Below are 25,144 nucleotides of genomic sequence, written 5' to 3'. Positions count from 1 at the left end.
TATCATGTTGATTGATTTGCGGATGTTGAACCATCCCTGTGTCCCTGGTATGAATCCCACCTGATCATGATGTATGATCCTTGTGATGAATTGCTGTATTTGGGTTGCCAAAATTACGTTGAGAATTTTGGCATCTGTATTCATGAGTGATATTGGCCTGTAGTTCTCTTTTTTCGAGCTGTCCTTGTCAGGTTTTGGTATCAGCGTGATGTTGGCCTCGTAGAATGTGTTAGGAAGTGTTCCATCCTCCCTAATTTTTTGGAATAGCTTGAAAAGGATAGGTATTAAATTCTCTCTGAAAGTTTGGTAGAATTCCCCAGGAAAGCCATCTGGTCCTGGGGTTTTATTCTTTGGGATGCTTTTGATGGCTGTTTCAGTCTCTTTCCTTATGATCGGTCTGTTCAAATTGTCTGCTGCTTCTTGAGTGAGCTTTGGGAGGTTGTAGGAGTCCAAGAATTTATCCATTTCCTCTAGGTTATCCATTTTGCTGGCATATAGTTTTTGTAGTATTCTCTTATAATCCGTTGTATTTCAGTAAAGTCTGTTGTTATTTCTCCTCTTTCATTTCTGATTCTGTTTATTTGAGCTTTCTCTCTTTTTTTCTTTGTAAGTCTGGCTAGGGGTTTGTCAATTTTACTTATCTTCTCAAAGAACCAACTGTTTGTTTCGTTGATCTTTTCTACTGTCTTTTTTGTTTCAATAGCATTTATTTATGCTCTGGTTTTTATTATTTCTCTCCCTCTGCTGAATTTGGGCTTTGTTTGTTCTTTCTTTAATCCACTTAGGTGTAGTTTAAGATTGCTGATTTGGGAGTTTTCTTGTTTGTTAAGATGTGCCTGTAGTGCGATTAATTTTCCCCTTAATACAGCTTTTGCTGCATCCCATATGAGTCGGTATGGCATGTTATTGTTTTCATTTGCCTCCAGGTATTTTTTGCTTTCTTCCTTATGATTCATTGCTTATTCAATAGCGTATTGTTTAGTTTCCACATCCTTGTGCCTTTCTCAGCTTCTTTCTTGTAATTAATTTCTAGCTTTACAGCATTATGATCGGAGAAGATGCTTGTTATTATTTCAATTTTTTAAAATTTGTGGAGGCTTGCCTTGTTTCCCAACATATGATCTATGCTTGAGAATGTTCCATGAGCGCTTGAGGAGAATTTGTATTCTGCTGTTTTTGGATGAAGTGTTCTATATATGTCTAGTAAGTCCAACTTTAGCTTTTTGTTTAGCTCCACTGTTTCTTTGTTGATTTTCAGCCTGGATCATCTGTCCATTGATGTGAGTGGGGTGTTGAGGTCCCCTACTATTATTGTGTTATTTTTGATATCTTCTTTTAGGTTTGTTAATAGCTGCTTTATGAACTTTGGTGCTCCTGTGTTGGGTGCATAGATATTTATAAGTGTCATTTCTTCTTGATAAAGTGTCCCTTTGATCATTATATATTGTCCCTCTGTGTCTCTCTTTACCTGCCTGATCTTGAAGTCTGTTTTGTCTGATATAAGCATTGCGACATCTGCTGTCTTTTCTTTGCTATTAGCTTGGAGTATTGTCTTCCACCCCTTCACTCTGAGCCTTTGTTTGTCCTTGGAGGTGAGGTGTGTTTCCTGGAAGCAACAAATTGTTGGATCTTGTTCTTTAATCCATTTTGCCACTATATGTCTCTGTATTGGAGAATTCAGTCCGTTTACATTGAGGGTGAGTATTGATGCATGAGGGATTAATGCTGTCATTCTGTTGCTGGTTTTCCTGTGTTTCCTTTGTTTCTCGTCCTGTGTGTTTTAGCCTACCCATTGACTTCTGCAATTTCTTTTGCTGGGTTTCTTAGATTTTTCCTTATTTATGTTTTGTGTCTCTGTTCTGTTTTTTAGTTTAGTGGCTACCCTGAAGTTTGTATTCAGAATCTCATGTATGACATAGTCCATTTTCTGGTGGTCACTTACTTCCTCAGCCTACGCTGTTTCAGTCCCTTTCCTCCTCCCCTCCTAAATTATTATTTTCGTCTCTTATTCCAACTTGTGATGTGAGTTTGTGCTTAGAGTGATAAGATTGTGTTTGCTTTTGTGATTTCCTTCCCTTTATCTTAATGCTATAGTTGGATATTTGCTATCCTATTCAGATTCTATCTATTTGTCTCCCTACTCTGTGTTTTGTGACCCCTTACTCCCTTTGTTTGTTTTTTCAGGTATGAGAACCTTCTTGAGGATATCTTGTAGTGGAGATCGTGTGACTACGGAGTCCCTCAGCTTTTGTTTGTCTGGAAAAGATTTAATTTCTCCCTCATATCTGAAGGATATTTTTGCTGGATAGAGTATTCTTGGCTGAAGATTTTTATCTTTTAAAGTTTTGAATATGTCATTCCATTCTCTCCTAGTTTGTAAGGTTTCTATAGAGAAGTCTGCTGAAAGTCTGATGGGGGTTCCTTTGTAGGTTATTTTCTTCTGCCTTGCTGCTCTGAGTATTCTTTCTTTCTTTCCCTTCATTTTTCCCGTCTTTACTACTATGTGCCTTGCAGTAGGTCATTTTACATTGACTAATCTAGGAGATCTGAAAGCTTCCTCCACACACATTTCTCTCTCAATTCCTAGATTTGGGAAGTTCTCTTCTATTATTTCGTTGAGCGCACTTTCTGCTCCATTTTCTTTTCCACGCCCTCAAGAATCCCGATGATTCTTAAGTTGCACTTTCTCATTGATTCAGCTATTTCTCTGAGATTTTCTTCAGTTTTTTAATTCTTAGTTCTCTTTCTTCCTCTGGAGCCATTCAGCCTATCTTCGATTATGCTAATTTGCTCCTCTGTGGTGTCTACACGGGCATCAGGGAATCCGTATTCTGTTTTATCTGATCTGTTGTATTTTTCATCTCTAGTATTTCTAGTTGATTCTTCTTTATAATTTTGATCTCTTTTGTCAAGTAATTCCAGAACTCGTTGACTTGTTTCTCTATATTTCCCTTTACCTCATTGACTATTTTGAGGATAGCTATTTTGAATTCCTCTTCACTTAGTTTACCCACTTCCAAGCCCTCAGGACCTACTTCTGTATTTTTATTGTTTTCCTTTTGGACTGGAGCTTTTATAAATTGCTGGATGGTAGAGGAGCGGTTTTTGCACGCTACTATTATTCAGCTGCAATTACAGCCTGTCGCCACTAGATGGGGGTCGAGAGGCTTCTTTTCTGAGCCTGCGCCTTCAGCCAAGATGGCAGCGCCCAGCGTGCATTGGGGGAGGAGGGGCACTTTCATTCACGCTGACCTGGATTGGGTCCGCTCTCACTTTCTGGTCTCCTGGGGCCCTGGCTTGCTGGGGCTCCCGTACGCAAAATGTTTCCCCTGTTAGAGGGTTTCGCTGCATGGGCGGTGGGAGTCCTGGATGATCCCCTGATGTGCGGCCCCTCCCCCGCTTCTTCCCTCACCTGAGGCAGTGATCCCAGTCTCTAGGGGAGTGAGCGAAGTTCTCTCCTATCCTCTTCCAGCCCCTCCAAGGCCGGCTGCAGCCTCTCCGCCTTCCATCGTTTGGCTGCTGTCAGTCTCTCATGATTTCTGTTATTAGGATTGTTTTTTTGGTTGGAAAGCAGTTGCTCTTTTTGGTTGTACTTTGGAGGGGAGAAAGTCCTGGGTGAGCTCACACCGCCATGTTGCTGACGTCCCATATTTCATTCTTTTTAATGTTATTGTAAATGGAAGTGTTTTCTCAGTTTCCTTTTTGGATTGTTCATTGCTAGTGTATAGGACTATAACTTTGACTTTTGTGTGTTGATCTTATATCCTGAAACTTTGCTGAATTCATTTATTAGCTCTAGTAGCTTTTCTGTCGATTCTTTAGGGTTTTCTCTATATAAGATCACGTCCTCTATGAGTTACTTCCTCCTTTCCTATTTGGATACCTTTTATTTATTTTTCCTTTCCTATTGCTGTTGAATAGAAGTGGCAAAAATACATTCTTGTCTTGTTCCTGATCTTATGTGGAAGGCTTTTAGTCTTTCACTATTAAGTATGATGTTACCTTTGGGTTTTTCAAAATTCTCTTTATCAAGTTGAGGAAATTCCTTTGTCTTCCTAGTTCTCTGAGTGTTTTTATCGTGAAAATGTGTTGAATTTTGTCAACTGCCTTTCCTCTTTCAATTTAGATGGCTATGTGATTTTTCTGCCCTCTGTTCATGTGGTCTGTTACATCAATTTATTTTTGTGTCGCACTTCGTATTCCTTGGATAAATCCCACTTGGCCATGGTGTATAATTCTTTTAATGTGTTATTGAATTCTGTTTGCTAGTATTTTTGCATCAGTGTTCATAGGGAACATTGGTCTGTAATTTTATTTTGTTGTGCTGTTTATGTCTGACTGTGGTATCAGGGTACTACCAGCCTCATAGAATGAGTTAGGAAGTATTCCCTCCACTTCTATTTTTTGAAGAGTTTGAGAGGGATTGGTGATAATTCTTCATTAAATGTAAGGTGGAATTTACCAGTGAGGCATCTGATCCTGGGTTTTTCTCTTTTGGGGGTGTTTTTGATTAGCAACTCAAGGAAAGAGTTTGAATAGTTATAAGCCAAAAAATATATATATTAGTTTTGGTATTTACCTATGTAGTTAGTTTTACCATTGTTCTTTATTTTACAGTATAGGTCTGTGTTACACTGTGGTGTCCTTTGATTTCAGCCTGATGGACAGCCTTTAGCATTTCTTGTAGGGCATGTATACTAGCAACAAATTCCCACAGGTTTTGTTTTTTGGCACATTTCTTCTTCATTTTTCAATGATACGTTTGCTGGATATAGAATTCTTGGTTGTTAGGACTTTTTCCCAGCACTTTATGTGTTTTTCACTGTTCTTTAGTCTCCGTGGTGTTCAACTGTTAATCTTAATGAGGATCCCTTGTAGTTGTCACTTCTCTTGTTGATTTTGCTATTTTCTTTGGCTTTTGACAGTTTATTTATATTTTGTCTCAGTGTGGATCTCTGTTTATCCTACTTGGAGTTTATTGAGCTTCTTGGATGTGTAGATGCATGTATTTCATGAAATTTAGGGAGTTTCTGGCTATTGTTTCTTAAAACATTTTTTGTGCTCCTTTTTCTCTATTCTTTCCGTGGCTCTTATTATGCATGTGTTGGTATACTTGAGGGTGTCTCTGATGGTCTGTTCATTTTTCTTCATTCTTCTTTCTGTTCCTCATACTGGGTAACCTCAATGGGGCTATCTTCAAGTTTACTGATTATTTCTTTTCCCTGTTCAAGTCGTCTGTTGAACCTCTATAGTGAATTTTTTTTGGTCAGGAAGATTGGAGCTAACATCTGTGCCAGTCTTCCTCTATTTTGTATGTGGGATGCTGCCACAGCATGGCTTGATGAGTGGTGTGTAGGTCTGTGCCTGAGATCTGAACCCGTGAACCTCGGGCTACCGAAGCGGAGTGTGAGAACTTAACCACTTTGCCACTGGGCCAGCCCCATGAAGTTTTCACTTCTGTTATTGCGCTTTTCAGCTCTCAAATTTTATTTGGTTTCTTTATGTAATTTATTTTTCTGGATTTTCTTACCTTGGTAAGATATCCTTGTTTCCTTTAGTTCTTTGTTCATGGTTTCCTTTAGCTCTTTGAGTGTATTTCAGACAGTTGATTTAAAGCCCTTGCCTACTAATTCCAACATCTGGGCTTCCTTAGGGACAGTTCTGTTAATTTCTTTTCCTGTGAATGGGCCATACTTTCTTGTTTCTTTGTATGCTTGTAACTTTTTATTGAAAATGGACATTTTGAATATTGTAATGTGGTAACTGGAAAACATCCTTCTCCCTCCCCAGAGTTTGTTGCTGCTGCTTGTTGTGGGTTGTCGTTTTTGCTTGGTGAACTTTCTTATTTCTAGACAGACTATTTTTTGTCTTGTGTGGACACTGAAGAGTTTGTTCTGGTAGCTTACTGGTCTGTTAGTGGTTTAACAGAACTTTCCTTAAATGCCTAGAAGCAAAAACAAAAACCCAAACAACTCTCCCACTCTTGGCAGATTGGCTCAGTGTTGGGGCACTTTGCAGTGCTTAGCCAGTTCATTTAAGACTCTTCCCTAGCCCTTACTTCTTGATTGTGTGGAGGCTAGAGGTCAGCTAGAGGTGAATGCTTGTAGCCTTGTCATGTCTTTTCTGAGCGTGTCTCCAGCCTTGGGTGTAGGTGTGGCCTTCCAAATTTCCTGGTATGTGCAGGAGCTTTTTGGAGCCCTTATTCCTTCATGTTCTCTTCCTTCAGCTTCTTTCTTCCCATTCTTTTATGTCTGTTTAGTGCCTGGCCTAGTTGTTATCCCTTGCCCCACATGGCTGTAAGTGGTATATTTGCCTTTAAATGCTTTAGACAAACCCCGCTTGTCTCAGGAACTTCTCCTGAGAAAGTTCTGAGGTGAGTGAACAAAGGTGAACCCCTGCCCTAATCTGTCAGATAACGACCAAACAGGTCAAAACCACAGTTCTTTAATAATAAGGTTGATATTTCCCTCTTTGGCGTCTGCAGGTTGCGCTAGGGATGTGGGCCACTGTCTTCATGGCTGCCACCTAGATGGGGTGTGGGGTATGGTAGGTGCATAAGTTAAAACACCACAGTGCTCTCATACCAGAGTTTAGCACCTCTTTCTGTTATATGTTCTCCTGGCGATTGTAAGTTTTTGATTAGCTTGTAGAGTTTCAAAAAAGTTGATTCTGATGATTTTTACCAGCATAATTGTTGCCTTAGTGGAGGGATGGAGTTTTGGAGTTGCCTGCTCCACTCTTGTGTATTATGTCATTCCTGGTGTGTTTGTTTTAATCCCTATGCCAGTGCCACGTTTTCTTAACTATTACTTTTTATGAAGTCTTGGTATCTGCTAGGGCATTAATGCCCACACTGTTCTTTGTACTGTATTCAGTTTCATGTGATCAGCCATGGTCTGAAAATATTAAACAGAAAATTCCAGAAATAAAACAATTCATAAGTTTTGAGTCATGCACCATTATGAGTAGTGTGATGAAATCTCATGCTGTCCTGCTCTGTCCTGCCAGGATGTGAATCATCCCTTTGTCCAGCATATCCACACAGTATACACTACCTGCTTGTTAGTCGCTTAGTTGCCATTTTGGTTATCAGATCACCTGTTGTGGTATCACAGTGCTTGTGTACAAGTAACCCTTATTTTACTTAATAATGGCCCCAAAGTGCAAGATTAGTGATACTGGCAACTTGGATATGCCAAAGAGAAGCTGTCAAGTGTTTTCTTTAAGTGAAAAGGTGAAAGTTCTCAACTTAATAAGGAAAGGACAAAAACATATGCTGAGGTTGCTAAGATCTGTGGTAATTTTTATTACAGTATGTTGTTATAATTGTTCTACTTTATTATTGTTAACCTCTTACTGTGCCTAACTTGTAAATTGAACTTTATCGTAGGTCTGTATGTATGGGAAAACATAGTGTAGAGTTTGGTGCTATGTGCAGTTTCAGGCACCCACGGGGGGTCTTGGAATGTATCCCCTGTGGGTAAAGGGAGACTACTGTACGCTGTGATGTGGCTAAGTACAGTTACAAAGATATGAACCAGGAAATGTGGAAGAACAACAAATTTGCCTTGAAGAGTTGATGGCAAGTATTTTCCAAAGAGAGAGATGACAATTTTGAGTTGGGTCATAAAGCAAGGTGTTGGTGTTGGTTAGGAGGGTAGATATTCTAGGTGGTGAAAAGGGCATGTCTAGAGGCTTGGTAGAAGGGCCCTTGTCTGCCTTGAGAACAGTGAGGCATTGAGTGTGATTGGAGAGGACAGGTGAGGTAGAGTTGAAAAAAAGGAAGGTAGTTGGAGTTGTAACCATGGGCCTACTAGGACTGGTTCACCTGACCCCATCTTATCAACAGAGTAATTAAGAGTTGTGTTTCAGGAACTGAGAGTTCCCCCTTGTCCAGTTCAGGCCGGTTGGGACCACCAGCCCATCAACTGAGCCTCCGCAAATGCTCTAAAAGTGACCTTTTGACGTCAAGGGCTGAAAACTCCACCCTCAGATCATACTCCCACAACCGTTTGAGAACACGTGTCCTATGAAGAGCCGTGAAGCTTGAATACGCTTGCACAAATCATCAGTTATCTCACTTATCCTCACCTCCAATCCTCTGTCTCCATACTTGAGGCCACCCTGCCCTCTGTCCCATACATTTTACCCTAAGCCCTGGATCGGGGAGACAGATCTGAGAGCTTATGCGTTCTGTCTCTTTGCAGGTCGATCTTGCAGTAACGCTGTATTCTTTTATCAAAAGCTGAAGCTGTAATGATTGGCTCTGTATGTGCATCAGGCAAGAGAACCCCAATTTTGTGTGTAACAGGGTCAGATTTGAAAAGGCTTTTTATGCTGTTTCATTTTTTGCCTTTTCATTATAGGAAACTAACAAATACTTTAAAAGTCTTTAGAGTAATATGATCAAGTTTTTTAAAGGAACAGTAATATAGTGAAATGATAAAAAGCAGATGGTTAATATTAAACTCAAGAAGATAACTCTAGCCTATAAAGTAGGAAAATAGGAAGGGATGGAGATTTATGTAAAACTAAAACTACATGTCAGAAGTTGCTCTCAAATCACATCACCTTGTGTGTAGACTTTTTTCATCCTATATTTGTGAAAATTCTTGTATATTATCAACACTGATGATGATTCTTGGTATTTAAAGCAGGAGCAAAGTTGGCAAATGTGCAAAGTTGTGTTTTTTTCAAGCAAGTTATTAGAGTGATATATTGTAAACTGTTATCTGCTTTCTTGGATTGGACCGGTAGTCGGATTAACTGAAACTGTACTCCTATAATAGTTCTGTGCTCTGAGAAAAGGAAAATACTTGAAGAAGAGTTAAAATGCTACTTTTATTTTCTGGTGACTTTTATCGTGATATTATTTCACACTTAAGCATTACAAGACTAGTACAAAGAACTCCTGTTTACCCTTTATCTAGAGTTTTATTGTGAACATTTTGTCCCAACTACTTAATTAGTTGCATTTTCTCTTGTTATATTCATTTTTTTTGTGAACCATTTGAGAGTGAGTTGCAGACATCATGCTCCCTTTCCCCTGAATTCTTCAGTATTTCGGAAGGACAAGAATATTCTTTTATACAAATAACAAATCAAAAATTTTAAATATGTATAATACTCTTATTTAATCCAAAATCCATATTCAGAGTTTCCACTTGCCCTGATGTCTTTTAATTTGGAACAGTTCTTCTGCCTCTCATTGTCTTTCTTAAGTTCGATATTTTTGAGGAGCACAGGCCAGTTATGTTTTCATAAGGTCTCTCAGTTTGGGTCTGTGTGATGCCTCCTTATGATTAGATTAAGGTTATGCACTTTTGCTAGAAATACAACAGAAGTGATACTGTGTTCTTTTTAGTGCATCTTGATAGGAGACACATGATGTCAATTGATCCCAAGACTGGTGATGATAATTTCGATCTCTTGGTTAAAGTGGTATCCACCAGATTTTTCTATGTAAAGTTAATTATTGCCCATTTTTAACCACTAAATAATTTGTGGGGAGATACTGAGACTGTGTAAATGTCTTATTCCTTAATAAACATTCACTTACTAGTTTTAGCATTAATTTATTACTATGACTTTTAAAAAAATGTGGTGATTGATTTCATTTATTTTACGCTTACTGGCATTTACAAAGATGCATTTGAAGAACAGCATTTTTAAAAGTTATTTTATCGTGGAGAAACGATGATGTAAAACAGTAATAGGTCTCAAATTTGAAAATAAATTGCTATGATGAAACAAATGAGAATGTGGAGTCATAAAATATAATAGAAAATAGGGGTGCCTGGGATTCTTGGGATTGCTGATTTCAGGTTGTTAGGATAGATACCCAGTAGTGGGATAGCTGGGTCATAGGGTATTTCTATTTTTAACTTTTTGAGAAATCTCCATACTGTTATCCATAGTGGCTGCACTAGTTTGCATTCCCACCAACAGTGTATGAGGGTTCCCTTTTCTCCACAACCTCTCCACCATTTGTCACTTTTGGTTTTGGATCAGCAATCCCAAGAACCCATGCACCCCTATGTTCATCGCAGCATTATTTACAATAGCCAAGATGTGGAACCAACCTAAATGCCCAGAAACTGACGACTGGACAAAGAAGATATGGTATATATACACAATGGAATACTACTCAGCCATAAAAAAGGACCAAATTGTTCCATTCGCATCAACATGGATGGACCTTGAGGGTATTATGGTAAGTGAAATAAGCCAGACAGAGAAAGACGAACTCTATATGACCCCACTTATAGGTGGAAGTTAACATATAGACAAGGAGAACCAATCGGTGGTTACCAGGGAAAAGGGGGGGTGGGGGGAGGGCACACAGGGTGAAGTGGTGTACCCACAACATTACTAACGATAATGTACAACTGAAATCTCACAAGGTTGTAATCTATCATAATCTTAAAAAAAATTATAGAAAAAAGTATAATAGAAAATAATACAAAGCCAACATATGGATAGGTCTATGGAAATTGTGTTAAAAGCCTGCCAATTCCAGATTTGTTCTATTTCTTGTAATTTGTTTAAGAACAGTTTGCAGAAAAATAACCCATGTGTAACAATTTGCTGCTTTTCTCATTTTTTTTTGTTTTTTGTTTTTTGGTTTTTGGTTTTTGGTTTTGAGGAAGATTAGCCCTCAGCTAACTACTGCCAGTCCTCCTCTTTTTGCTGAGGAAGCCTGGCTCTGAGCTGACATCCGTGCCCATCTTCCTCTAGTTTATACGTGGGACGCCTACCACAGCATGGCTGCCAAGCAGTGCCATGTCCGCACCCGGGATCCGAACCAGCGAATCCCGGACCGCCGAGAAGCGGAATGGGCAAACTTAACCGCTGCGCCACCGGGCCGGCCCCTGCTTTTCCCATTTTTGACCTTTGGTTCCCGACCTTTCTCTAGAATAAAAAATATGGATTGTGGGGGAGATTTGTAGGGGAAAGAAAAAGAGCCCCGACTGCTGAGCCTTTAATGAATTTTTATTTACCCTGCAGTCGTTAAAAACAATATAGACACATTAAATAAAAAAGAACTCTCCAAATCTTGTTAAAGCAGGATTTCTCAGCAGGATCACTGTTGATGTATTGGGCCAGATGATTGTTTGTCGTGGGGGCACTCTTGGGTGCGTCGTAAGATGTTTAGCAGTATCCTTCGCCCCTTCCCCACTATATGCCAGTGATGACCCCATCCGCTGTTGTGATCTCCAAAATAGTCTCCAGACATTGTCACATGTACCCTGGGGGCAAAACTGCCCCCAGAGAGAGCTGCTGTCCTCCAGCAGTGTTTTGCTCCAGCTCCCGTGGTGCTTTAAAATTCCTTGGACATGTGCATGTATAACATTCACATAGTTAGAAATACTTTTGATTAAATTTGAGAACCAGTATTTTCACTTAAAAATGTAGTTTACATAGTTATTTTTTTCATCTTTTTTATTGTAAAAATATACGTAGCATAAAATTTACCATTTTAACCATTTTTAAGTGTACAGTTCAGTGTCTTTAAGTCTATTCATAGTATTGTGTAACCATCGCCACAGTCTATTTGCAGAACTTTTTCATCATCCCAAAGAGAACCTGTGTATCCATTAATCAGTAATTCCCCGTTCCTGCTCTGTCTATCCTCTGTTAATTTCTATTCTGATTTCTGTTTCTTTCAGTCGTTTTTAATCCATTTAGCTATAGCGTAATTTACTCAATTCTCTGTGACAATGGCTTCATTCATTCTTATAAGGCGTTTTAAAAGGTTATTTCTTTAGTTTATATTCCTAAGAGAGGGATTAGTGAATCAAAGGTTATGACGTTTATGATTCTTCTGTAATTTACCAATTGCTTTCTAAAGGGTTTATATTTATTTACACTGTTAGCATAATGTATGAGAGTACCCATTTCACTGTACCTTCGTTGGGCATTATCTTTTCAGTTCTTGGGTGTAAAATGGTACCTTGCTATAAAGAGGTTAAAGGTGGTTCAACACATTTTACTAATTGCATCTTTTGTGAGATTTGTTCTCTTCTTTGTCCTTGATGTCCTTGTCTATTCCTTTGATGACAAAATTTTTTAAAATGTATTTGATATCTTAATAGAATATATAGATGTTAGTTTTTCATCATATTTCTGGGGGTATTTTTCTTGGCTTGTTTTCCTTTTTATTTAAATTGTTATGGTCTTGAAACTTACAAATATAACTTGGCTTGGCTTAGGTCTTTCAACACAACAGATTATAGTGGGCAGGGATGGGGAATAGCATTCTGTGAAAATCAGAAGTAATTTTTATGTGACTGGAAATGTTCTTTTAACATGTTCATAGTCATGTCTAAGAATATACTGTTTATACTGTTTTACCTTTTTTTTTTGAGGAAGATTAGCCCTGAGCTAACATCTGCTGCCAATCGTCCTCTTTTTGCTGAGGAAGACTGGCCCTGAGCTCGCATCCGTGCCCTTCTTCCTCTACTTTATATGTGGGACGCCTGCCACAGCATGGCTTGACAAGCGGTGCCATGTCTGCAGCCGGGATCTGAACCCGTGAACCCCGGGCCCCCAAAGAGGAACGTGCAAACTTAACTGCTGCACCACCGGTCCGGCTCCTGTTTGCTTTATCTTTAATAATTTAAGTGGATTTTTCTGACTTTCGTTTTATTTCTGGTGTTGTATTTGAATTTGCCATTCCTTTCTCTATAAGAGAGCTCTGCAAGTTTTTATGTAATAATGATTTTAGAAGTGAAATTTTCATGGTTTTGAATCTTATAATGGTATGGATAGTCTTTTGCTTTCTAAGAAATGGCTAAGACCATATGCGTAGATACATTTATTTCCTCTTATTTACTGTATCTCTGTTTTTCAAGAAAAGTACCTGAGGACAGGATTTTTCCTCCATGTGGACGCTAGACATATTTAATGATGTCCTTCTAAGGAAGCAAGGGTATGGCTCATATTTCCTTAGTTTTGAGTAGTGTGGCCTAGTTGTGATCCAGTTATAAAAGAGTGAGGAGTTCAAAACATTTCCTTTTATTCATAAATTTGTTTTATCAAAGTTATTGTTAAAACCAACATTTATTTGTGTAACGATAGATAATAAGTCTTTGTTATTTGTTGCATGTGCTTTTCTAAAAATTAGGAAACATGATAGGGGGAGGAAGTCTGTCTTTACTCTTGGGCCAGATCTCTGTGAGGATTATTGAGTCTCTTGCTTTTGAAAAGATAATTAGTTAACAAAGGTAAACAGTGGAATGATGGGCAAAGTAGATTTATTATATGACATAGCTCCCGTTCAGCGATGATAGCTAGCTTGATTTACACTTACACTTAAATAGTTGGTGAAGGAATGAAATAACTTTGAAACTTTGGGTGATATAAAGTAAGTCAAGGTATTATGAGGTTATGGGTAGTGTTTTTAGTAGAATGAAATATTGAAAAAGCACTGGACTAAGACCATGCTTTCTGTAACTTAGTTCTGAGTCTTCTATTACCTGTGTGTCCCTAGGTCTCAATTCTTTGTTTCTTTCTATTTTTATTTGTGTGAGGAAGATTGTTGCTGAGCTGACATCTGTGCCAATCTTCCTCTATGTTATGTGGGATGCTACCACAATGTGGCTTGATGAGCAGTGTGTAGGTCCACACCCAGGATCCAAAATGGGGAAACCCGGGCTGCCAAAGTGAGTGTGTGAACTTAACCACTTGGAAAGTCAAATATAAAGTTACATTGATGATCCCTTTCAGAAGCAAATTTAACAGCTGGAAGGTATCTTAACAGTCATCTAGTAAAGTTCTCTCATTTTCCAAGTGAGGAAATTGAGCTCTACTGAGGTTGCAGTTTGCTTAAGGTCATAACTCTAATTAGTAATTAGGACTAGAACCAAGATTATTTGACTCCCAGATCAGGGTTCTTGGTGCAGTACTATGCTTTTAATAGTCCATTAGGATTTTTTGTATGTATTTTATAACAATTAAGAATGTAGAATATTTTTCTCTAAGTCATGTCAGAACTCTTGTTCAAGAAAACAAAGAAGTGATTTTTACATTTTTCTGTCATTGCTACAGTCTCAAGGAAGTAAATTAGCTACAATTCTATTGTTGTGACAGTGGATTATTTAGAATCTTCTTGATTCCTTGTGTTTTTGTTCATATGCTTCAGAGTTGTTTCCTTACTATTTAAATTAAGATAAGGTGATTATGTACTGAAATCACTACAACATAACTCAGAGAAGCTAAGGGAACTTTCTAGGAGTGTGCAATTAGTCAGTGACATAGTTTTCTATCAGAAAAGTTTCCTTTTCTAATCTCAAAGTAGTTTGTATGTGTTCTTTGTTCTGATGTACAGTTTCTACTTTGGATTTTCATGCTCCATAGTTTTGTCTGTGTTTTAAGTTCCATAACCAGTTTAACAGTATGACCTTTAGAGGTCAGAATAAATTCCATTTGCTAGGTAGAAAGGTCTTGATGCCTACCTATAGCAGGAGGAAGTCTGGAATAGGAGAAAAAAAGTGAGAGGAGTAAACCAATTCTAGTCTTCTGTAAAATTTGAGTAATTTAAACTAATCTTTCTGCTGTGAAAAAATATTCCTTATTTGACCTTTCCATCATGTGTCTTATATTAGAACTTGGAATTCCATTTCTTTATTACCTGTGTGATTTTATTATGGTGAAAAATGTGGAATAAGTTAGAAGTTGGCCAAAGAACAGTTACCCTTCCATTACATTCTTTGATCAGAGTGGGGAAAGTCCAGAATCTTGGATCAGATTTATGGAACTCATGTCAAGTCCTGGTAACTCTCTTACTACTTTCCTAAATGCACAGTATAATAATAGATCAAGAAATATGGAGGTACCCAGAAGATTTAGAACTTAATTGTCCATAAAAACAAGGATCAGTATCTTTCTACAAGATTATTGTTTAACGGGGAGCCAGGATTAGTTACACCTTTAATACTATAAATAGTTGAAACAGCTTATTTTATCTGCAAAGTAAAAAACATCCAACTGTACAAATAAGATAAGGACTGTTTTAACCATTCAGCTTATTCAGCAAATACTTACTAAATGGCTGTTTATTTACTAGGGGATACAGTCGTGACGTACATACTATCCTGTGGCTCTAGAGAGCTGTTTTCTTTCTAGTGTCATATGTATTTGTGGAATTTTTATGTAATCAAGTAGAATATGTTTAATTATAGCTGTGTTTGATTTGCTGTAAATTCAGGACATTGGACTCACTTGTTTAAAGCCCCCATCTAATTGAAACATTGCTAAGAATTTTTTTTCCTGAGTACTTTATTTTTTTTCTTTTTTTCCTGAGTACTTTAAAAATCTCTCCCCATTTTTTACTTGCTATATTAAATGAAAGCAAACCTCTACTTCTTAAGTACTTTGTAATTCAGATCTGGCTAAGGTATGATTTGGGAGTTATCAACTACATTTAGATTCTGGCTCCACAATTTATTTGCATTGTGACTTCGGGCAAGTTACCTAACCTCCCTGTGCCTCAGTTTTCTCATCCGTACAATGGAGATAATAATAGTACCTATCTTATAGGGTAGTTCTGAGGATTACCTGAGATAATGCGTGTTAAGCACTTAGAACAGTGCTTAACCCAGTAAATGTTACCTATGGTGGTTGAATCTTCTCTAGGAACACCCAGTGAGGTGTAAGGGCAGGGGACGCTTGAAATGAATGACTTGTATGTGTTTATGTCATGAATTCACAAATAAGCATTAATCCATGGTTAACTGAATAGAATCAGAAGTGTGTGAGTTTAAATTCTAGATTTCCTTACTTATATAAATGCTTATCTATACAAATTTGAGTACCTACTGTTTATAGGCCGCTTATTCTAGGGTATAGAACACTGAGCTAGGTGTTAAAATAATATTCTTTATATATTTAACTTTCTCATTCTGGAAAATTACAAGCATATTCAAAAAGAAGAAAATAGAAGCCTTCCAAATACCTGTCACCAAGCTTCAACAGTTACCATGTCATGGTTAGTTGAATTTCATATATACCCATCCAGGTCCCCCCTCACTGGATTATTTTGAAACAAATTCCAGACATCATATTATTGTATTGAAGTTTTTTGTTTTTTAAAAAAACTGTGCCATAGAGTGTTTGCCTAAAATGAACTATTTGCAAAAAGACAAGTTGATTTTTTTATTTTCTTTTGGTGCCAATACAAAAAACAGGTAGCATTCTTGATTTCCTTTAAGTGGTAGTATCTTTGGTGTTTGGCGTCCATCATAATTGTAGTTTAGAGTTTATTATACTCATATTATTTTTTTTAAAGATTTTTTATTTTTTTCCTTTTTCTTCCCAAAGCCCCCCAGTACACAGTTGTACGTTCTTCGTTGTGAGTCCTTCTAGTTGTGGCATGTGGGACGCTGCCTCAGCATGGTCTGATGAGCAGTGCCATGTCTGCGCCCAGGATTCGAACCAACGAAACACTGGGCCGCCTGCAGCGGAGCGCACGAACTTAACCACTCGGCCATGGGGCCAGCCCCTACTCTCATATTATTGAAGTATAAATTTTTCAACATTTTATTCTGAAAAATTTTCAAACTTACAGCTAGATTGAAAGAATTTTACATATACTTACTGGAGTCTACCTTTAGCATTTTACTGTACTTATTTCATCACATATTTATCTATCTATCCAACTCTCCATTGATGCACCAATCCATCTTGTTTTCTTATTCATTTCAAAGTAAATTGAAGAGATCAGGATAATTGAAGTTGAATTTTTAAAGTTGCCTTTTCAACTAGATTTTATCAGATTTCTTGTTCTGCATAAAATTTGTTGTTGTGAATGATGGTTTATATCTGAAGTTCTGAGTTGTGACAACTCATAGTCTCTGTGGTTTCAGTGCTTCTCATTTTGAACTTTGCTTTCATACACTGGGAACCTTTCTTAGAGTATTTAGCTTATGTCCCAGTAATTCATATTTAGCCAACACTAAATAGAATGAATAATGAGGGTTTTGCATGTGTGTTTTCACTGGTCTTTAAAAAAACACTATTCTAGGAAGTCATTGTGTGTCCCAGGGTGATACAGCAAACTAATATGCTATTTTAGGAATCTCCTTTAAACTTTTCCATTTAACGATTATTTTGAGGGCCAAAAGTCCCTGTTTTGCTGTGTAGCTCTTTTTCTTGGATCTTGGTATTCTGTAAAGTGCCTAAATATACTTTGATCTCCACATGACTGTATAACTTGTGACAGAAAAAGCTGTTCTCCACACCATGAGCTTCTTGAATGCTAATGATAGCCATGTAGTAAATGCTTATTGAGTAAATAAGTAAGGCAAATGTATCAATTCTTGTCTTTATCTTGTTCTTTGAAGTTTTCGTTTCCCTTAAAACTTACATGAAGGAAAGAAGGCTACTTTTATTCTCTGCAGAACAAAGTGAAGTAAGTTGTTTACATTCTAAATACTTCGTTAGCGTATTTTCAGACTTAAGTTATTGTAAGGTAGAGGTAATGAGAGTTCTAGAACATGCATACTCTGAATTTATTTAATTGTGAAATATTCCAGACAAGAACACAATATAAATACCTTTCCACCTACTGCCTAGCCTTATGAAATCTTATGTCACATTTGCTTCAGATTTCTTTTAGAGAAGTAAAACATTACAGGTAGACGTGAGGTCTCATGGATTTTAACATATTGTCTACATATATGTACGTATAATGGACACGTTTTTACGTAGTCATAAACATTATTTAGAATTCTTTTGGTTTCCTAAGTTTAAGTTGCACCCTACAGTACATATTATTTTACAGCTTGCTTTTTTGTTTAGTGTTGTTTTGGGGATTTTGAAGTAGCCTCAGATCAGCACTATCCAAAACAATAGCCACTATTTCTGGCTATTGAGTATTTGAAATGTAGCTAGTGTGAATTGAGATGTGCTGGAAGTGTATTTGTACAATGGGTTTCGAAGACAAAATGAAAAAATTATGTAAAGTCTCAGTACGAATTCCTTTATATTGTATATTGAAGTGATAATTTGGATATATTGGGTTAAATAAGATATTAAAATTAATTTCACCTGCTTTTTCAATTTCCTTAACTTGGCTTCTAGAAAATTTTGCATTATATTTCTGGCTCATGTTTGTGGCTTACATTATATTTCTTTTGGACAACACTAATCTAGATTGCTCACTTTTCATTCCTGTTTAGTATTAAGTTGTATGAGTAAACTGTAATTTGTCTACCCTTGGTGGATTTTTGAATCTTTTTCTAATTTGGTGCTATTAAATGTGGTTCCATAAACACTCTTCATCATGTCTCCTTTGAACATATGCTAGCGTTTCTTCAGGAGATCACTTTTATTTAGGTCATAATAGTTTATAACATCGTGAAATTTCAGTTGTACATTATTATTTGTCACTCACCATATATATGTGACCCTTTAGCCCTTATCCCCACCCCCGAACCCCCTACCCTTAGGTAACCACTCATCTGTTCTCTGTCCATGTATTTATCTTCCACATGAGTGAAATCGTACGGTGTTCATCTTTTTCTGTCTGGCTTATTTAGCTTAACATAATATTCTCAAGTTCCATCCATGTTGTTGCAAATGGAAGGTTTTGTCTTTTGTTATGGCTGAGTAGTATTTCATTGTATATAACTACCACATCATCTTTATTCAATCATCAGTCGATGGGCACTTGAGTTGCTTCCACATCTTGACTATGGTGAATAATGCTGCAAAGAACATAGGGGTGCATGGGTCTATTTAAATTGTTGATTTCAAGTTCTTTGGATAAATACCCAGTAGTGGCATAGCTGGATCATATGGTAGTTTTATTTTTAATTTCTTGAGAAATCTCCATGCTGTTTTCCATAGTGACTGCACCAATATGCATTCCCACCAGCAGTGTATGAGGGTTCCCTTTTCTCCACACCCTCTCCAACATTTGTTCTTTTTTGTCTTGGTGATTATAGCCATTCTAACAGATGTAAGGTGATATCTTAGTGTAGTTTCGATTTGCATTTCCCTGATGATTAGTGATGTTGAACATGTTTTCATGTGCCTGTTGGCCATCTGTATATCTTCTTTGGAGAAATGTCTGTTCATATCCTCTGCCCATTTTTTGATTGGGTTGTTTGTTTTTTTGTTGTTGAATTGTATGAGTTCTTTATATAGTATGGAGATTAACCCCTTGTTGGATATATGACTTGCAAATATTTTCTCCCAGTTGGTGGGCGGGTTGTCTTTTTATGTTCTTGGTTTCCTTGCCCTTGCAGAAGCTCCTTAATCTGATGAAGTCCCATTTGTTTATTTTTTCTTTTGTTTCCCTTGCGAGAGTAGAAATGGTATTTGAAAAGGTACTGCTAAGACCGATGTCAAAGAGTATACTGCCTATATTTTCATCTAGGAGTTTTATAGTTTCACATCTTATCTGCAGGTCTTTAATCTCTTTTGAGTTGATTTTTGTGTATGGCGAGAAAGAGAACGGTCTACTTTCATTCTTGTGCATGTAGCTGTCCAGTTTCCCCAGCACCATTTATTGAAGAGACTTTGCTTTCTCCATCGTATGTTCTTAGCTGCTTTGTCGAAGATTAGCTGTCCATAGATGTGTGGTTTTCTTTCTGGCTTTCAGTTCTGTTCCATTGATCTATGTGTCTGTTTGTGTACCAGTACCATGCTGTTTTGATTACCATAGCTTTGTAGTATATTTTGAAGTCAGGGATTGTGATGCCTCCAGCTTCATTCTTTTTTCTCAGGATTGGTTTCACTGTTTGGGGTCTTTGGTTGCCCCATATGAATTTTAGGATTCTTAGTTCTTTTTCCGTGAAGAATATCATTGGGATTCTGATTGGGATTACATTGGATCTGTAGATTTCTTTAGGTAGTATGGACATTTTAACTATGGTTATCTTCCCAATCCATATGCATGCAAAAATATTTCCATTTTTTAATGTCGTCATTGATTTCTTTCAATAATGTCTTATAATTTTCATTGTATAGGTCTTACCTCCTTGGTCAAATTTATCCCTAGATATTTTATTCTTTTTGTTGCACTTGTAAATGGGATTGTATTCTTGAGTTCTCTTTCTGTTAGTTCGTTATTAGAGTATAGAAATGCAACTGACTTTTATAAGTTGATTTCGTACCCTGCAGCTTTGCTGTAGTTCTTCATTATTTCTAGTAGTTTTCCAGTGGATTCTTTAGGATTTTCTATATATAAAATCATGTCATCTGTAAACACTGAGAGTTTCACTTCTTCATTGCCAGCTTGGATTGCTTTTATTTCTTTTTCTTGCTTAATTGCTCTTGCCAAAATATCCAGTACTACATTGAATATTAGTGGAGGTTGTCTTCTTCCTGTTCTTAGAGCGATGGTTTTCAGTTTTTCCTTGTTGAGTATGATGTTGGCTGTCAGTTTGTCATATATGGCCTTTATTATGTTGAGGTACTTTACTTCTGTACCCATTTTGTTGAGAGTTTTTATCATAAATGGCTGTTGGATCTTGTCAAATGCTTTCTCTGTGTCTGTTGAGATGATCATATAGTTTTTATTCCTCCTGTTGTTAATGTGGTTTATCACATTGATTGATTCGCAGATGTTGAAGCATCCGTGCATCCCTGTATAAATCCCATTTGATCATGGTGTATGATGCTTTTAATGTATTGCTGCATTCAGGTTGCCAATGTTTTGTCGAGGATTTTTGCATGTATGTTCATCAGTGATACTGTTCTCTAATTTTCCTTCTTTGTGTTTTCCTCATCTGGCTTTGGGATCAGGGTGACAGTGGCCTTGTAGAATGTGTTAGGAAGTGTTCCATCTTCTTGAATTTTTTGGAAAAGTTTGAGAAGGATAGGCACTGACTCTTCTTTGAATGTTTCCTAGAATTCTCCAGAGAAGCCATTTGGTCCTGGACTTTTGTTTTCTGGGAGGCTTTTGATTACTGTTTTAGTCTCTTTGCTTGTGATTGGTCTATTCAGATCCTCTGTTTCTTCTTGACTTAGTTTTGGGAGGTTGTATGAGTCGAAGAATTTACCCATTTCTTCTAGATTGTCCCATTTGTTGACATACTGTTTTTCACAGTCTTCTCTTACAATCCTTTGCATTTCTGTGGTATTCGTTGTAATTTCTCTTCTTTCATTTCTAATTATATTTACTTGAACCTTTTTCCTTTTTTCCTTAGTGAGTCTGGCTAAGGGTTTGTGAATTTTGCTTATCTTCTCAAAGAACCAGCTGTTAGTTTCATTGATCCTTTCTACTGTTTTTTTTTATTTCACTTTCATTTTTTTCTGAACTTAGTTTTTATTATTTTCTTCTTTCTGCTGACTTTAGACTTTGTTCTTCATTTTCTCTGTTAGGCATAGTTTAAGATTGCTTATGGGAGATTTTTCTTGTTTACATAGTGGACCTGGATTGCTGTGAATTTCCCTCTCAGGACCTCTTTGGTTGCATCCCATATGACTTGGTATGATGTGTTTCACTTGTCTCCACATATTTTTTGATTTTTCCTTTGATTTCTTCAGTGATCCGTTGGTTGTTCAGCAGCATGTTGTGTAGTGTCCACATATTCATGACTTGCCCAGCTTTTTTCTTGTAGTTGACTTCTAGTTTCATAGAATACAGTTGGAAAAGATGCTTGATATGATTTCAGTCTTCTTAAGTTCTTGAGGCTTGCCTTGTTTCCCAACATATGGTCCGTCTTTGAGAATGTTCCGCGTGCACTTGGGAACAATGTGTATTCTGCAGTTTTTGGATGGAATGTTCTATACATATCTGTTAAGTCCCTCTGCTCTAGTTTTTCATTTATATCCCATGTTTCCTTGGTGGCTTTCTGTCTGTATGATCTATCCATTGATGTAAGTGGGGTGTTAAGGGCCCCTACTATTATTGTTTTGCTGTTAATATCTCTGTTTAGGTCAGTCAGTAGTTACTTTGTGTACTTTGGTGCTCCTGTGTTAGGTGCATATACTTAAAAGTGTTATATCCTCTTGGTGTAGTGTCCCTTTTATTATTATATACTGCCTCTGTTGTCTCTCATTGCGTTTTTTATCTTGAAGTCTACTTTATCTGATACAAGTATGGCAAGACCTGCTGTCTTTTGTTTTCCCTTAACTTGGAGTATTGTCTTCCATCCCTTCTAAGCCTGTATTTGTCTTTAGAGCTGAGGTGTTTCCTGGAGGCAGCATATTGTTGGGTCTTGTTTTTTTAATCCATCCAGCCACTCTGTGTTTTTTGATTGGAAAATTCAATCCACTTGCATTTATAATGATTATTGACATATGAGGGCTTAATGCTGCCATTTTATCACTTGTTTTCTGGTTGTCCTGTATTTCCCTTGTTTCTCAATCCGGTGTATTTCTGACTGTGAATTAAGTTTGGCGACTCTGTATGAGGGTTTTCTCAGTTTTGTCTTTATTTATCATTCGTGTCTGTGTTCTGAGTTTTTGTTTAGTCGTTATCGTGAGGTTTGTATAAAAGATCTTGTAGGTGAAATAGTCCATTTTCTGATAGCCTCTTATTTTCTTAGTCTGAGCAGGTTCCATGTCTTCCTTCTTCCCTGAGTTATTGTTATCACAACTTAATCCGTTTTGTGAGTTTTGGTTAAAATGAAGTGATTATAGTTATTTTTGATGTTTTCCTTCCCTTTTTCTTTAACGTTATAATTGTTTGCTAACCTGTTGTGATAGAGAGTTGTAATATTCTGTTTTTGTCTGTCTATCTCCTCGCTCAAGGCTTGGTTAACCCTTTTTTTTGAGGTATGAGGGCCTTTGTGATCATTTCTTTTATGGGAGGTTTTGTGGCAATGAACTCCTTCAGCTTTTATTTATCTGGAAAAGTTTTTATTTCTCCAACATATCTGAAGGATATTTTTGCTGGGTAGAGTATTCTCGGCTGAAAGTTTTTGTCTTTCAGAATTTTGAATATATCATTCTGCTCTCTCCTAGCCTCTAAGGTTTCTGCTGAGAAATCTGAAAGCCTGATAGGGGTTCTGTTGTAGGTTATTTTCTTCTGCCTTGCTGCCCTTAATACTTTTGGTCTTTGACTTTTGCCAGTTTTACTAATACATGCCTTGGAGAAAGTCTTTTTATGTTGATGTAATTAAGAGTTCTATTGACTTCATTTACTTGTAATTCCAGCTCCTTCCCTGGCTTTGGGAAGTTCTCAGCTATTATTTCTTTGAACAAGCTCTCTGCTCCTTTCTCCCTCTGGAATACCTATTATCCTTATGTTATACGTTTTGTAATTGAGTTGGATATTTTTTCATTTGTTTTTAGTCTTACTTCTATGTTCTCATCCTTCTGAAGCATTTGCATATTTCTTTCTTCTAAATTGCTAATTTTGTCCTCCATAATATCAGCTCTGTTTAAAGACTCCAAATTTTTCTTTATCTTATTCATTGTGTTTTTCCTTGCCAACATTTCTGATTTTTTTTCTATATCTCATTGAGGTTTTTTGTGATAGTTATTTTGAATTGTCCGTCAGTTAGATTGTAATTTTCTGTGGCTTCAGGATTGATTTCTGGGTCATTTACTTTCTGGTCTGTAGTGTTAATATATCTCTTCATACTATTTGATGGGGTGGATTTGTGCCGTTGCATAGTGGTAGTATCTGATCACAGCTTCCTCTTCCTGCCACTGGAGGGCCGGGCAGAACCTGTGTATTCTGAGCCCACTGCAATCCCTGGCAGGTGTGCTTGTCCTTTGGAAGTTGTGCTGACAGGGCCCATCTGCATTTGCCCACTGGCCACCACTGCTTTACACACATAGGTGTGCAGGTGCTCTGGTGAGAGTCCCTTGCTCTGGCTGAGCTGATGTGCCAGGCAGGGGAAGGCCACTTTCTTTTGCTGCGTGATCCTGGGGGTGCTCCTGCTCTGTACTTGCTCTCTGCCCTTCTGGGCTGCTCAGCTTGGGAAAGACGCCCCCGTGATTGCTAAGCCTCCTCTGTGTGGAGCGTTGCCACAGGCTGGGAGACACCTCTGAGATTGAATGCATTCCCCTGGAGAGCTGCCCTTTCCCCCTCTCTTCTCTCAGAGCCATGCATGGTGTTATGCTCTAGATTGCTGCCGTTCGAGGAGGGACAGGAGATCCCCTTACCTCCTTCCACTGCCTCCTGTGTGGTCCAGCACCTTCATCTTCAGACGTATGGCTGTGTGGATCTCTCAGACATCTCTTGTATTGTGTCAGTTTCCTCTGTTGGTTTATGAGTGTCCTTTTCATTGTATCTTGGGGGGGGAGAGTGTAAGGCAAGACCTCACTCTGCCATGATGCTGATGTCACTCCTTTGTTTCTTATTAGAATTGCCAAATTGCTCTCCATAATGACTTTATTAATTTACACTTCCACTGGCAGTTTGAGAATTTTCTTGTTCTGCAGTTCTTTATTGTGGCCAGTGTGTTTTTGTAGACACCTATAACTTCACACTGAAGTTAACAGTGCAGACAAGCATTGGTAATTCTTTAAGTGAAGATAAAATAAGTGTCACCATATTTTTCTCAGCGAATCTTTTGTAATAGTTAATACACATAGCCCTTTTTTTTGTGGTACTTATGATCTGAATAAATAAAAATTGATTTTAAAATTTACCAGCTGTGCTATATATCCTATTAGTAGGCAGCTGCAATTCTTACAATGAAAGCATATCCCTCTTTAAGTGCTGTTAGATTGAAAAAAATCTTATGGCATCTTTACATGATGGAATACTATGCTGCCATTAAAAATTATGTTTCAGAAGAATATTTAATGATGCAGGAAAATATTTACAGTATATTAATGGACAGGAAAGGTTACAAACCAGTAGAGTAACCATTCAGTTTTGTTAAAACCAAATGTGTGTAAACATTTTCCCCTACGATTATCTCTGGATGGTGGAATTTTAGATGACATTCTGTTTTGTACTTCACACTTTTCTTTATATTTCACTTTCAATAGTGGATTTATCATCAGGGAAGAAGGATGTGGAGGAGAGTCCTTAGTAACAATATGCTACAACTTCCACACCTGGACTGTTGTTATAGAAAAAATAAGTGAGTAAATGAGCTGTAATTGTTTTCATTTTCAAAGATGAATTAATGCTTTTCTTTTATTAAATATCAGGCTTTCCTTAAGATGCAAATGGAACCAAGCTATATTATTGTTCACCCGTTGTTTTTCCAGTATTAGAGGAATATTTCAA

At 37.4% G+C, this 25,144-nt stretch overlaps 1 protein-coding gene across 1 annotated transcript in view; it reads left to right on the top strand.

The window, feature by feature from the left end:
• Window positions 1-25,144, top strand: part of LOC138917983 (collagen, type I, alpha 1a-like) — a 93,362-nt gene that overhangs the window by 30,599 nt on the left and 37,619 nt on the right. The window lies entirely within an intron of this gene.

Source organism: Equus caballus, chromosome 16 (assembly GCF_041296265.1).
Source record: "Equus caballus isolate H_3958 breed thoroughbred chromosome 16, TB-T2T, whole genome shotgun sequence".
NCBI classification, from domain to species: domain Eukaryota; kingdom Metazoa; phylum Chordata; class Mammalia; order Perissodactyla; family Equidae; genus Equus; species Equus caballus.
This window is presented reverse-complemented; position numbering and strand designations above follow the sequence as displayed.